This window comes from Sander lucioperca, chromosome 22 (assembly GCF_008315115.2).
Source record: "Sander lucioperca isolate FBNREF2018 chromosome 22, SLUC_FBN_1.2, whole genome shotgun sequence".
NCBI lineage: Eukaryota > Metazoa > Chordata > Actinopteri > Perciformes > Percidae > Sander > Sander lucioperca.
This window is the reverse complement of record NC_050194.1, coordinates 21,095,699-21,110,375: the sequence shown is the minus strand read 5'-3', so window position 1 is coordinate 21,110,375 and position 14,677 is coordinate 21,095,699.

The following is a 14,677-nucleotide window of genomic DNA, read 5'->3' as shown; positions in this document are numbered from 1 at the left end:
ATTAACTAAAACAACAAGTATGTATGTAAGTATGTATTGAATTGATGTAAATTAATGCTTTTTTGTTTTTTTTATCCGATTAATCGAAAAAATAATCGACAGATTAATCGATTATTAAAATAATCGTTAGTTGCAGCCCTAATTTCATCACATAAAATTGCATAAATATCCCGCATATTCCATCGCATTTTTTAAGAAAACGTGCCGCATAATCAAGGATTTTTGCCCGCAACAATCACAAAAAAACTCTGCATTTTTCTGGAAGGACTGTTTAAATGTCAACAAGTGACCATTTCCTGTAAAAACTTAATATTGACAATTGTTGATTTGAACAGAATGACGGATTTCTGCGAACAGTACGTGAGACCTGTGATATCATACTTGTTGGCTCTTTTGCGTCCAATGTTGCTAGCTTTAGGAATGCTGCTGGCCTTTATTGGTGCCAGTTCTGGTAACACCCAAAGCATCTGAAGCATGCTAGCCTGGGTGGGCTTGCCATTTATAAATACACCCCTCTAAACGTGTCCGAAATTCACTGTGGTTTTTACAGCCACAAGGTTCACCGCTCAAATAAGATGAAGAGGAGGCCTATTTACATTCATCATGTGCATGTGAGCGGGCAACCAGTCAACAAGATATCGGACATGTCGGCGCTACAGTAAGGGCTCCTTCACACTGCCTGTGTGGCGTGAGCGTGGCATCAGCGTGGCGTTTCTGTTGCGTGTCAGTTGCGTGGCGGCTGCGTGGCGTTTTCTATGTCTTTGCACACCAGAAACGTGTCTGACGCGGCGCTGCTGCTGTTAGCCTTGTTTGTACACATTTATGTTTCCCATAAACATAAATATATACTGATTTGATTACAGCAAAGATAACGTCGGCAGTATTGACGGAAAAATAGGCTACAGAATATTTCGTTCTGTATTGACAGGTGCAATATTTGAAAATCAATAGTTATTTATTATTTTTTTAAATTACATTTATATCTGCATTTATGTCAAAACCTACAGACTTTCAACATCAAAATGTAATTTATTAAATGTATTTGTGTCAAAATGACATATAAACATCTTTTCGTATTCTATTTTGCCTGGAAAAGCTTCAAACACGCTTGCGTATCGCATGAAAAATAGACGTTGGTTCTATTTCTAGCATGCACGCATTTCCGGCCCGGCTCGAGCCGCGCCTGAGACGTGCGTGTCACACAGGCAGTGTGCAAGCTCTAACCTATTAACATTGGAGCCGAAATAAAAACGGACACGCCACGCAGCTGACACGCTCACGCCATGCAGGCAGTGTGCAGGAGCCCTAAGAGTAGTCATAATTCACCCTCCCTGGTTGTGTATTTAGAGCCAGTGAAAAGCTATCCTGGTTTTATGCAAATATGCTTCACATGCAAACACATCATTCAGCTCCAGTACATGATGTGTTTATGCAGTCATAGGTCACATTTACGCCTTAGCTGGGACAACTCAATCCATTTAAAGGAAAGGTTATGATTTTTTCAAGTTTATTTTAACACATGCCATGTGTACGTTAAAAGAGTTGTTGGCCACTGTAGTTATTCCTCCTGTTCATTCTGGCTGTGAAGTTTAACCTTCCTGGCACCACTACACTGTGAAAGATGGGGGACAAAATCTACAGTCAGCAGTCTGAGTTATCTGAGGTATCTTTGTAAGAAATGCTCTCTTTTTGTGTCTCCATCCATTTCCATTTATTAGCTTAGTTTAATGATCAATAGGTCCATAGGACATGCAATAGGTCAAGCTGATAGTGAATTTTTTGTTATCTGTTATCCTAAATTTAGAATTTGAACAGGTCATTCCACGTTTGAAACAAAAGTGACAGCCTTTTAGAGACAGACATCTGTGGGGAATTGCAATGTTGGGACTGTACGGAGGCTTCTTTGTCAAGGCAGAGACCGAAGTTATTACTATGAATCTAAACATACAAAATAAAAAGACACAACTTCATTTTAATAAACCCAAGAAGGCTGTTCCCAGGGTATCATATTATCTATTATTTGCTTCAGACTGCCTCAAAATCTCTGAAAATTAATCAGCTGCATTTTAATGCACAGAAGGGCCAGTTTTCTTATCAATTTTTGTTAATTATGAATAAAAATGCGGTGTATGGTAAATATGCGGGGTCTGAATCAACATGGAGAAGGGCATACCATAAATACTGCATGGTTATAAGGTCGATCTCAACAAGTTTCACTGAACTCCTCCAAAATAGCTGCTCTGTTTCTAAGCCAAGGCATCGGTGGCCTTCTGACCTGCAGCAGCGCTGGGAATGTGCAGAGGTGTAAATTTAAGACTTCTGAGTACAGTTTGACTGAGCAACACCTCTGTCAGATTTGTTGAGTAATGCATACTTGACATGAGGTAGATTGCAGCCGCCTGTGTGTGTGTGTGTGTGTGTGTGTGTGTGTGTGTGTGTGTGTTGGAGTAGTAAACTGCAGAGTGAAAAATGTGCAGTGTCGGGCTGTTTTCTGCAACACTGGCACACTCTTTACACCTGACAGTTCTGTGATGAAGTCAGACATTTTTAGAGGCATGGAGGCAAACGGCAAGACAGAAGGTGAATTTCTGCCATTTGTCTTATGGCAACTGAGGTTGTCAGCTCAACAGTCATGCAAACCAAAAGAACTGCTTGGTTTGCCTCTTTTTCCTGAGGTGGTTCTTATAGTGTTTATAGGAACAAAAAAGCTCATAAGAGAAATTGTTTTCAGATGTATTTGGTTTTTGAATTTTTGAGTTGGAGCATGCATGCAGTGCCCATGTAAATGAACCCTTGACCTAAAGTGGAGGTGTGGGATTCCACTGTGTGTGGTCCTCGTGCAAACGTCCTTGCACACTTGACAAAAAAGTTCCTGGAAATGAGATGGATTGAGGTTGATGGAATTCCTCTGTGGTTTAACAAGCTTCTGTATCACTCCTTATTTTTACCACCCTATTATTCTGGTTAATCATTCAAATACTGTCATGCATAAGTGTTGCTGTAATAATTGTGACCCTTAGAAGGCAGGACCAATGACTGTGCTCCTTCAAGGCATTCAAGGACTTTGCTGTCAGTCCTCTCTTGCAGTTATACTGTAGCTCCTCAGCAAAGTCCTCCACACGTGCTTGTTAGACTTCCTGTTCCTCACGAACTTCCCAGTGTCCAAAAGTTTTTAACGGCAACTTTGCACTTAGAGACTGCACATTTTCCATTGCTAGGGAAAACCATCCAAAGAGAGCCAGCAGTCTTCTGGTGATGTATGATTTAGGGCGCCAGCCGGAGGTTTGCTAACAGCTGGTTTAATGGCTCATTAATCTGCCAGTGGCTGTGACTGCTGTCAGTCAACATGGGACCTGCTTGGTTTGCTAATAAATGTTAGGGATTATAAATCTAGCCTATAAACGGTAACAAATGCTGCTTGTCTTAAATTTCTACTGCACAAAACAAATACAAAAGAAGGGAACTTCAACAAGAATTCGCTATGTACCTTGCCTTTTCATTTGTATTGTATTGCTGTTTGTTTTAGCATCAACATCTGAAGCCATAATGCAGGGGCGTAGCACAAAATGAGATGCAATGAGGACTAAATTCTCAGACAGAGCTCCAGGATGCAGAGGCAGGGCACACATGTGTGAGATTAACCAGTGAGACTCAGTCTCTTTCTTACTGTCTCATGTCTTCAGTGTAACAATTGCGAAATGGAGATAGTGGCCTTTTAGGCTATTATCTTAGCAATTTGATTTAGTGTATAGAGTACTTGACCTTTTCACCTGAATCTTTATTCTGGCGACAGTCTGTCTCACCATTGACTTTCAGTCCTTGTAAAACAGACAGAGACATTCACATCTAATTTGTGGTTGAGCAGGAAACGACTAACGTTTTTTTTTTAAACTATTCTGCTTTTATTTGGTAATGTAGCTAAACCACTCTGGGTTTTAAAGCTAAGCTATATCTCAGCAGTCGTGAGTCGGCATTAATATACAAATATGAAACACGATGCAGGATGAGGGGTGGGTGGAGCGATGCCATCGTGGAGGATACCAGGCTCTTCTGAGTTGGAAGACTGTAGCCCTTCAAATCCTGGAGCTTGGGCTTAAACCATAGGAACACCTCCTCTGGATATGTTCACTACACATACACATGCTGGTAAAAAATAAACACTAGAAGGAAAAGGGAGGTGCAGATGATGGAGTAATGACGTATCCGTCCAGTCCATTTCCTCCTCTGTGTTTCGTTGTGAAATCCCTCTCGACCCCACCCCAGCTTTCTCATTTCGAGGGAGAGAATGTGCTGGGCACGCCTGTGTTTTCTGTAAATATCTTGGGTCTCTTCTCCGCCACCTCTTCCCAGGGCAAAGATGGAGCCAACCATGTGCTCCTCCCTTCCTCCCTCCCTCCCTCGCTCGCTCTAAGCCTCCTCTTGGGGAAGGAAGCTGACCCTCTCTCCACCCTGTAAGAGGTTAAATCCCAGAGTGGGGGAAGAGAAGGGTGTTGGCCTGGACCCTTTGACTGACAGCAGGAAACACTCGGAGGAAACAAAGGAATTGTGCGTCTGTTTTTCAATAGTAACAGACAGGATGTGTAATATCAGTGTGGTTTTGCGAAGCTATGGCATGTTGGGGCTCTGCAACCTCACATTCTGCAAAAACACCCACTGTCTAATCACTTCATATCTATGGTACTGCCGGTGTTTTTGGCATTTAAGGGGCAGTCTTTATTTTATAAACCCAGTAAAATGTAACCTTGCCAGAAAACGTCTCCAAAATAAGTAATCCTTAACTTATGTGAAAAATAAAATTGATTCATATAACAAGAAATACTTCCTTTTCGGAAATACCAATGCTGCTTGACCGTGGTAAATACAAAAGGCTTCACACTGTAATGTTTCCTGAAACAAGGGCCTTTAAATCCAACATAGCAATGCTCACCACATTACCAAATGCCATTATTATAATCACATCCAGCACTACTCCATGAATTCCAGTGCAGACCCGTATCCAAGGCCACACTATATCGCATGCTTCCTTTGAGCCCTACTATTTTTTGGATTCATTCCAAACAAAGACACTGTCAACAGTTTTCATTTAAAATATCCATCGCCTCTTCGTCAATTACATTATAAAGCAGACGGACAGCAGCGGGACATTTTATTCAATAGTTTCCTCAAGCTCAAGCATCCTAGTTGACTTGACCAAACAAATATTGACATTCTCTCTACACCCCCCCCCCCCACCCGATTATATCAGCATTTATGTCAAAACCTAGAGACTTTCAAACATCAAAATGTCATTCATTAAATGTATTTGTGTTAAAATGACATATAACCGTCTTTTCGTATTCTATTTTGCCTGGAAACGCTTCTCTCTGGAATCAGTTTACTGCTAACCAGGCTAGCCATTACGCTAGTTGTCTGAGGCTAATACATCATTTTAACTGACTGTTAATCACTGTCAAGTTTTTTTCTTTCTTGTTACTTTTATCCTTGTTAACACTGTATGTTTAATAGATGGATTACTTCCCATGTACTATGTTAGCCCAAACTCCATACATGGCAATGGTCTGTTATACTTATCAACGGTCTGTTATACAGAAATAGTGGACCGCAGAATGCCGTGATCGACCAATCACAATCGAGTATTCAACCAAGCCGTGTAATAATGAATGGTTAAATTACGCAATTAATTCAATGTCAAATTTCTTTTTGTTTCTGCAGTGACCCTGACCTGCACCTTTTGCTGCAGACCTCAACACCCATTCACCACTGCTGGGTTACGTCACGATGAGTGTCGGAGGGTACACACCCACGATTAAAGACCAGAAGGTGGGTCCATTTTTCACTATTGAGCAGTTCGGCTTTAAAACTTGGAGCTGTGTTGGAATGCTCACTATCCAACATTCAAACTTAAAAAAGGAGGTGCCACCTGGACAAACTTCCATCATGGTTGAAAATATTCTCGCCTGTTTGCCTGTCGTTTTGAGGGTTCCCAGAGCTCGCTCAAAAATAACCAGAGCTAGAAAAAGCTAGAAAAAAGGCTTCGTCCAAGCAAACCTACACAAGGGGGCCATTTCCTAACTTCTATTATTCTTCCACTGAAAGCCCTTAATGTGTGGCTGTTACCCCTTCACTTAAATGTGCTTTGCTCAGCTGAAAATGACAGAAAATGCCTGAGAAAAAAAACACCTGCCAGACTCATTAATTGTAATTTATGAGTACCAGACGTTGGGCCTTGCCTTGATGGCTAATTTCAAACAGCTTTCAAAATCAACCTATATGTTGATAGATGTTATAAACAGAACAGTTTCATAGGGAACAACTGTAGCTGTATTCTCCTCTGTAAAACATTTCTCCCTCATGTTGTCAGTCACAGTTTGGATGTCCTTTGCAGTAAGCTTAATCACAGCACCACGTACACTCACACACATTAAGGGGCTGGCTTCATTATGCACCCATCTCGGTTTGTTTTACCGCTCTCTCATGTGAAAAGATTAATTGGCTGGCTCAGACTGGCTCGGCTCGGCTAAACTAAATATTTAAGTACTTGAGGTGCCTGTGGTTGGCTTCAGACCCCTCGGTGATGGGCTTGAACCTCGTTTGTTTTTCTCATCCCACGCATGCGATTGCACCCTCTGAATGGCCACTCCCCATCATGTTTACATATAGAAGATTTTTTTTTTCTATCACATACACATTACTGTATTACATGCAGATGAAAGCCTCAGGGAAGCATGAGCCAAAGATAACTGGCCAACATACAGTATAAGTACACTACCGGTCAAAAGTTTGGGGTCACTTAGAAACTTCCATTCCACTCCATTATAGACAGAATACCAGCTGAGATCAGTTGCATTGTTTTTTTAACCAGGGCAGCAGTTTTCAGATTACATTATGTGCTTACATAATTGCGAAAGGGTTCTCCAATGTTTTCTCAGTTAGCCTTTTAAAATATCAGATTGGTAAACAGAATGTGCCTTTGGAACATTGGATGAATGGTTGCTGATAATGGGCAATGTAGATATTGCATTAAAGATCAGCCACCCACTCAGATCAGCTGGTATTCTGTCTATAATGGAGTGGAATGGAAATTTCTAAGTGACCCCAAACTTTTGACCGGTAGTGTATTTTTTTTCTTTTGTACTGCTTTGTGTGCACATAAATTACACAATGTAGACAGTTCCCCGTCATTGCTTGCTTGTGGATACAATTGGGTCTCATTGCAGGTTAAAGTGGTGGATTATAAGGATTACATGCCTGCTCAGACTAAACAATGGAAGAAATGAGTGTTGATAAGTTGGGGAAATATTTTTACTATTTGTTCAAAGGCGCATTTAAGTGATGCTATATTAAAGGACTCAAAGTCAGAGGTTCTCCTCAAAAATCACTTTAGAAACACATGAACTGTAATCTCTAAAATTACAACCCTTCAAGCGGCAAATTCTGGTTAAGTCAGCCTTTGCCAACTCAGTTTTTAAAAGCGTAACAAAATAGTTGTACATTTAAAAAAAAAAAAGAAGCATTTTTGATTGATGTAATACTCATGGCATTGATTGATTTATACATGCAAAACACACAGTATGTATTAATATTGCCCACAAGATCCTTAGAAATCCCATGATATGAATAGTAAAATCACAGCAGCATCAGTGATTTTCCTCATAAAATAGCTCATAGTTTGTATTCCATAAAGTCCTTCACAGCTGATTGGTTTTTACACATGTGATCGATTATGTAAAATAAATACTAATCTGTATGAAAGTGTATATTTCTGCCAAGAGCAGATGAGGTGATGTGAACATGTGCATTAGCGTTAAGACAGATGAGGTGATGTGAACGTGCATTAGCGTTACGACAGAAGAACTTGATCAGCCAAGATGACCTTCACAATAGAGGGATCTCTTAACACCTGGAAATAATTCTTTAATAGGACATGGCTTATCAAGACATTACAGATTGGCTTGTCCTCGTGCGTTTGCTCCAAGTAAAGTAAAAATGAAAAATGAACTTGAGGAATGCCCAACAAAAGTAAAAACTGACACATTGAACATTTTATTTTTTCATTTGGATTCGAAAGTTGATCTGCGAGAACTAGAGGAGGATGTAATGGCTGAAACAATAATGTCCAACATTTCCCTCTCTGATGCTTTAATCAAAGTAATCAAACCATCAATGAAATGTAATGTTAGGTGGGAAACAGCCGTCTAGAAAGTGAACACTGGATAGAGGCATCGGACAAAAATGTATCCAAACTTATTATACACATTTATCACTCTTTCTTTAAGCTGTTACCGCCAGCTGCAGAAAGTAATATGAAAAAAATGACACCTGCATGCACCCATGTATATTGTCATACTTTAGATGCCAGAAGAATCTCTAGTCACAGCCAGAGTACTGGTTAAAGGAGGTATAGTCAGTCAGGGAATGGAAAAATGTTGCCGTCCAAGAACCACTATCTCCATCTAGTGGTCATAAATAGACAGTGCAAACACAATGTAGAAGTACAGTGTAGAGCAAATTGCAGCATCGTCTAAATCTATTTTTTTTTGTCTGTGCATTCACACCTTCATAAAGTAAACTACACTACTTTGTTTCTAAATTTGTGTTTTAAATTTAAATTTAAAATGTGGTCATAAACATAATTTAAATCTACAGTGTGTAGTTTCTGCCGTCCCCATGAGTAATTCTAAGTAATGACAACTGTCGGCGCGTCCACATGATACAAGCCTTACGTGATCGCGCACGCGCCCCCATGCCTCCTCCACGCAGTTGCTATTAGCCAAAGAGGACACGGAGGATTAAAAAAACATGATGGACTCTTCAGAAGAGGTCATTATCTTCACTCGAGTTTCTGCACGGGAAAGTCACCGGACGACACAATCTTCTTCTGAACATAGTCATACTGAGAAAGAGAGAGAGAGTTGTGTGGAGCTGATAGTCTTACATAGACATAATTTAAATGAAAATAAGATGCCTGTATTATGCAACCATTAGGAATGTACTATATAAAGGTGTAGGTCTCAGATACCTCAAAGGGAGTCTTGTAAACCAAAACAACACATGTTAAACAGTAACAGACTTCATCAATAGGATGAAAGGTCATGCTGAACTTTGCTAAACATGACCAAATTGAATACAGAACTCTATTATAACATTGGTAAAGCTTCATAAATGTATATATTTTTCAAAATATATTTAATATATATATATATATATATATGTGTGTGTGTGTGTGTGTGTGTGTGTGTGTGTGTGTGTGTGTGTTTTTATTTTTTATATGTTGTTCTTATACTTTGTTTGATTATATTGTATTTTTATAATTGTATTGTTTTTATTGTCATATGCATAGTAAGGAAACATGTTTCCCTGTACAATGAAATTCTTCCTTTGCTGTCCACAGAATGCCAAACAATGTGAAATCTACAATATACTACAAATATACAAAATAAAACAATTTACAAAATAAAATAATTTAAAAAGGCAGCATGTGAAAAATAAAGCAACAATAATAATAACAGTGCAAATGTAAACAGTGCAAGTTATGCATGTGCAAAGTGGAAATAAATGTATACATATATGTATATGTAACATAACCGGAGTGACAATAAACATCTTGAATCTTCCATAAATGTGGTAGTTAGGCTGACACGGCTTAAAGGCCTGTTCACAAAGATACAAGAACTGGTGTATGGTAAGCAAGTCATGCTGTACCCATGTTTACAATACAATGAATCCTTCGTTGAAATCACAATGTATGTAGTTCATCTCTATGATAGTTATTACTGTTTACTTAATGATTGCTCTGATTTGTTATAGAGTAAGCCATATTTACAGGACTAAACCTTACTGTACAGAAACAGTTCTATCATGATGCATCATTCAAGAATGGCTTCATGATCACGATCAGTGGTGTAGTCTACGTGATACGCAGGTATACGGAGTATACCCACTAGGAAACATCAAGGATTTCATTAGGCCTATAGCCTACCCACTTACAAAAACGCAAGGATACCGTTTACGTAACGATGATTGTTTTGTGAGAGAACTTTCACACGTTCATAAATTCACCCCGTCTGTGTTGCAAGTCGCCTAGGAACAGCAACACAGTTGCTTGTCAGTCATTCTCTGCGCAAATTTGAAATTAACAAATGTGAATTTCAAACTGTTGTTTTACAAGCTGGACAACAGGTTGGTCTGTGTTCCGTGGTCATGTGTCGTGCTGTTGTTTACCTTTGTAATTCCCGGATTTCCCTATGGTCTCCGCGGTAAATGTCACAACGCTTTGAACTGTGGGTAATTCCCTTTGGTGAAGGGAAAAGGGCTCGGTAAGTGTGTACGCAAACCCTCACGCCCTTTGAAATTCGACATTGGGACAACCGTAAACCCTTACGAATTTCGCGAGAACGCCCACCAAAGTCTGTGAGTCTGTGAGTCCGGACTTTGGGATTGGGATTGGGCCATTGGTTGATGTATCGCAATGGGAATTGAACCCAGATCTCCCACACCAAAGACCATCACCAACATACAGTGTAAGACTTATAGAACAGCATTTCAAGGAGGTTTTGAAATATGTTCTTCATACTCTAAGTAGATGGAGAACATCAAAACAAGATGAAAAGCAGGGTAAATATTTACAGCATAGCACACAGACATTAATTTTTCAGTAGGATATTTTCATCTCACTGGCAACAACACAGACGGTTCCACGTGGTTGCTCCATGTGAGTCACCACTCTGATCCAGCTATTTGTCCTAAGAACATACATTACCAAAAGCACAATTTAGAAATCCTCTTATCTGTAATGCAAATACATTTGGTATGCTTTTTTGCTGTATTGTGTAAATGACAAGCCGTGAGGGTATGGTATTAGTGTAATCAGCGATTGGGAAACATTTGGTGGTTTTAGTTTTGGATAATATAGATATTTTGGCAATTCATAAAACTAAATACTGGGCTGACTATCACTATTTATGGAGCTATAATGAGAAGGAACAAAAATTACCGCAGCATTTTTACCAAAATATACACTAATTATATATATATATATATTTTTACATTGATGTATATTATAGTAACATACTTTTTTTTATATGTTTTGCATGTAAAATGAAAAGAATTGTTTAAAACAAATATCAGAAGGCTGTGCTTGAGATGAGTCAGTGAAAATAGGGATTTGAGTTGGCTTTCTCACAATTTTCTCACACGCCCAGTATATTTCAAGAACATTCAGTTATGTATTATGATGCAGGACATTTCCCAAAACACGTTTACATTGTGGAAGCTGTTTTGTTTTTACATGAGGCGAGAATGAGGATTGAAAACTCATGAATAATTTGTTCTACTGACGTGTCTGAGGGATCATCTTGATCATCGCGTTGTGTCTTTGCAGAATATCCCTTTTCCCAACACCAAACCAACAGCAGCAAATAAACAGCCTGATTTAAATGGTGCCATATAAAGTAAAAAAAAAAAAAAAAAAAAAAGAAGGGAATAAATAAAATAAATTAGAATAAAGTAAGATTAAATGAATGAAATCCTTCATATACATGGATTACAAGCTCTGGTTATTATATATAGACTATAAGTGATTACACATGAAGATGTCACTGCCCAGCAAATTAGGTCTGCAGAAAAATAATCCAGGAATTTAACTTGCATTAATATAAAAGTGACACTAGAGGGTGATAGAAGCACACTTATAAACAATTATATCCTGAAGTATGTTTTGTTTTCTTAATTACTGACATTTAAACCAACAAGTTTTGCGATTTAGGTCATATTTTTATGGGTTGTATTATCAGTTCAAGTTTATTGTCATATGCATATTAGTACAGAGTACCACAGCAATGAAATACAATGTGCCTTGGCACTCTCTCAGCACCAGTCAATAAATAACAATTATAAATAACATTTAAAAACACCCAAGAACAGTAAACATAGTAACTAAGCTCAGACCTCAGCCCTCCTTCCTGTAGTACTATCATTCAGTAGCCTTATTACCTGGGGGTAAAAACTATCTATACTATATTATAGAACAGCCTTCAAGTGATGTACCAAGCAGAAAAAGAAAGCTATATGTTTTTATAAAAACAAATACACCGAATCTGCCAAACCTTTCAGTTTTCATGTAGTTTAGAGGGCAACTGGATTATCAGTGCTTTAGAAAGGTGGTGACATTTAAATCCTTTACTAATAAAAGTAGCAATACTACAAATTAAAAAATACTCTACTACAAATAAAAGTTGTGTATTTAAAATCTTACCAAAGTAAAAGCACAGAAGTATTACCTGCTAAATGTGATTGTAGTATTAAGAGTAAAAACATTTATTTTGCTGGAGAATGTCTGTAGTTCGTGTTATATACTGTTGGGTAGTTTAATCTGTAACAATGCATTCACCATATTTTATCAGATGATCACGTCCCTCCATCCATCTTCGTCCGCTTATCCAGTATCGGGTCGCGGGGGGCAGCAGCTTCAGCAGGGGACCCCAAACTTCCCTTTCCCGAGCCACATTAACTAGCTCCGAGTGGGGGATCCCGAGGCGTTCCCAGGCCAGGTTGCAGATATAATCCCTCCACCTAGTCCTGGGTTTTCCCCGAGGCCTCCCTCCCAGCCAACTAGTGTATGTAAAATAACAATATGCAAACTAACTGTAGCTGTCGCATACAGACAGTGTAGCAAAACATAGGGTATTATTTTCCTCTGCGGTCGAACTGTAGTAGGGTATAGTATGGTAAATGAGTAGCTATAGTACTTATTAAGTAAATGTACTTAGTTACATTCCAGCATTGCTTCTAGACAGTTAAAACTCTGGTACTTTGAATATTCTGGATTTTGTCTCTTGTTTAAGTTATCTTAACATATAAGCTACTATGGTTAGACGTGAGATCACAATACTCTTCTCTCACATGCACATTTCCGACTCTCTGAACCCTAAGTGACATAAAGTGTGTGTGTGCGTGTGTGTGTGTGTGTGACCCAGTGACAACCATAGACTGTATATTAATGGACAACGCATCCGGTTTGGCGAAGTGCTGCAAATGCGGAAGTGCCTTAAACCTACATTCTATCTGAATTCCAGCAGAGGGCGACACATGCGGTTGCAAAAGGAGGCCGGTTTCTGTAGAAGTCTATGACAAAGTGACCCACTTCTCACTTGATTTATTACCTCAGTAAACATTTTCATAATGAGTTTATCGTCTCAATCGCTAGTTTTAAAGGAGAATTCCGGCCAATTTTTACGTTAATCTTGATCGCTATAAACATGTGTGTACTTTCAATTGAAAAAAACCCGACCCGAATCAGTACAGCAGCTTCTACTGCACTACTGTTTTTTTTTTTTTTTTAGGGGGGAATAAACTTCATGACCTGTCCTCTGGAGGACATAGCCAGACCACGCCGCTCCGTGGATTGTTATCGGAATGATTATCATATTATAATTATTATATTATCATATGTTAGTCGACAAATTCTTAGTCGACTAACACTTATATGATTTTGTCGATTAATCGATTAGTTGATGTAATCGACAGAGCTGTGCTCTTTGAGAGGTGGTTAAGACTAGAAAAGACAATATAAATGTAGTTAATGAACCATCTGTAAAACTGACTTTCTCCACAATTAATCCTGCAAAAGCACCACTTTAAATCTTGTGCTTACCAGAAATGTGCTCATAAGTTTCTTGGAAATGAGTAATTGAGCATGAATAAGCATAAAAAAATGACTCATCAACTAAAGAAATCTTAGTCGACTAAGACCAAAACGACCGATTAGTCGACTAATCGACTAAGAGGTGGCAGCCCTAATTATCACAGAAGCCTGGCTGAATACACAGCTAACGGCTATCAGCTAGCAGAGCAAGCTAGCTACCGGCAGGATCGAGACAGGGACCAGGATAGGTGAATTTAAACAATGTCTGAGTTGAAAACGCATCTTGTTGTCACGTAATGGCCCTGTTCATGTTGCAGACATTTTAATTGCATTTTATGTCTTTAAGAGGCACAAAGGCACTCTAAAACTTGCCCCGACAACTGCCGTTTTAACTCAATGGAAGCTCACACACGTAGCTGCAGCTTCTCCGTGTTGCCTGCACTGATTCGGGTCGGGTTTTTTTTCAATCGAAAGTACACGCATGTTTATAGCGATCAAGATTAACGTAAAAATTGGCCGGAATTCTCCTTTAAGTCTTCTGCAACACAGAATGATGTTAATTTTTTGAATTATGGTCTCTTGATTTTAAAATTGGAAGGGGGTGTTTTAGGGCGTGACTATGATGTAATTTCCAGTGAAAGTGTGAAACATAACGTAGAGTGTAAGCAGCTCCTCCCTTACTCCTCCCTCTTGTCTAAAATCGCCACATCCGCAACCAGGATGGCTGTGCCCGTAACGGCAAACTCGACGACTCATAGCAGATCTCCACAAACCAATGGGCGATGTCACACATGCTCTGTCCATTAATATTATACAGTCTATGGTGACAACACATACATCTTAATTAAATGTGATAATAATGGAGCGATAACACTGTATGTCATCACATTTTCAGAAGGCCATCAACTGGAGAAACTGAATTTATGCTGGAGAAAAACAGATATAATAAAAAAGCTGCGATGCATTGACCCATCTTCACAGTTCATTTACTGTTCTCTCGATTCGTCACCGATGTACCATTTAAGGTAAGTTTCC